This window comes from Theropithecus gelada, chromosome 16 (genome assembly GCF_003255815.1).
Source record: "Theropithecus gelada isolate Dixy chromosome 16, Tgel_1.0, whole genome shotgun sequence".
Taxonomy (NCBI): Eukaryota; Metazoa; Chordata; class Mammalia; order Primates; family Cercopithecidae; genus Theropithecus; species Theropithecus gelada.
The window spans coordinates 62993472-62995395 of NC_037684.1; the positions used below are offsets into that span (position 1 = coordinate 62993472).

The 1924-nt window shown below is 38.9% G+C and overlaps 1 pseudogene; it reads left to right on the plus strand.

Annotated features, from left to right (window-relative positions):
* Positions 1–468: 468 nt before the first annotated feature.
* Positions 469–958, plus strand: LOC112610175 (annotated as a pseudogene).
* The last annotated feature ends 966 nt before the right edge of the window (positions 959–1924 follow it).

Genomic DNA, 1924 nt, shown 5'->3' on the forward strand with positions numbered 1-1924 from the left:
ATAGCTGAAATTTCCCCCAATTTGGTGAAAGACATTAATTTACAGGCACAAGAAATTCAGCAAATCCCAATCAGGATAAAGATGAAGAAAACTATGCGTAGACAAATCGTTATCAAACTGCTGACAACCAAAGACAAAAAGAAAACCTGATACCTTTCAGAGAAAAATAACAGATTACATACAGGGAATGACAACTCAAATGACCATGTACTTCTCACCAGATACTATGGAAGCCAAATAATTATGCTTGATGCATCCCCAAGCATAAACTAAAAGGGAATTCGAAAAAATATTCAAAGAATTCAAAAGGCGGCAAGAAAGGAGGAACGCGGGAACAAAAAAACAAGGGGCATACAGGAAAAATGACAATAATGTTGCAGACCTAAATTCAACTGTATCAACAATTATATTAAATGCTAATATACTAAGCACTCCAATTAAAATATGGAATTGGACCCTGTTCACAAGATGACGCCAAAAGCCAAGAAGGAAGCTCCTGCCCCTCCTAAAGCTGAAGCCAAAGCAAAGGCTTTAAAGGCCAAGGAGGCAGTGTTGAAAGGTGTCCACGGCCACATAAAAAAGAAGATCCACCAAAAAATCAAGATCCACCCACCTTCTGGCAGCCCAAGACACTGTGACTCTGGAGGCAGCCCAGATAGTCTCAGGAGAGTGCCCCCAGGAGAAACAAGCTTGACCACTACGCTGTCATCAAGTTTCTGCTGACCACTGAGTCTGCCATGAAGGAGACAGAAGACAACAACACACTTATGTTCATCGTGGATGTTAAAACCAACAAGCGCCAGATCAAACAGGCTGTGAAGAAGCTCTGTGACATGGATGTGGCCACGGTCAACACCCTGATCAGCCTGTTGGAGAGAAGAAGGCATATGTTCAACTGCCTCCTGATTATCATGCTTTGGATGTTGCCAACAAAATTGTGTTGAGTCCAGCTGGCTAAATCTAAATATATGTATGTCTTTTTCACCATAAAAAAATATGGAATTGGAAGTAGCTCCCCAACTTACTGCTTGCTGAGGAAAAGGCATAGATCATCCATTCCCATTGCTTCCATACTCATTTGATATGTATCTACCCAAAAGTAATATGCTATTTCACTCCCCTGTACTCTGCCTTCTGCCTCAAATGCCCTTCCTATCTCACACCATCCTCACCCCCAGCATTCAACACACACACACACACACACACAAACACACACACACTCCCTCATGTCTTGCCTTTCCATGAAAGTGATATGATCTGACCACTCCACTTACTGCAATAAAAATAGATCATATTTACGCATGGGTGAAATTATATCTTGCTATGCAAGCTCACTAAGAGCTGAGACTTCATTTTGTTTGTGATTGTAGCCCCTGAGCTAGGTGTATTTAGCTATTATGTCTAGGTGTATTAGGCTATTTAGCTATCAAAAACATTAATCAGTAATCAAAATTAAGTAGTGAATATGGTAGGCTGTTCCCCACTAATAAAATTTATAATAACAAACTTGAATAGGGGAGTAATTCAAGCCAGACTATGTCCTCTGCTTTATAAAATAATATCCTGCCAACTTAGCATGACATAGTATTTTTTTTCCTGACAAATACTCACATATTTGCTCAAACAAATTAATATTCTTCCTTTGATTCACTTTTTTTTGGAGGAAATAAGTTCACATGTCAATGTAAAAGCTGATCCTTACAACCTCTCCTCCAAATGAATTTTTATATCTTCATGATAACAAGATAATTAAGGAACAATAAACTTTTCTTTAACTTTGTCTTTTTTTTTTTTTAGACCTAACCCTGGCCTTCCAAATGGAGCCCTCGTTACTGAGATAGAAAAACAATGATATGCTGCTAAATATTTAACAACCAGATCTTGGGGATGGGGAGATACTCTGATTTGTAGCATTTGCCCGTTT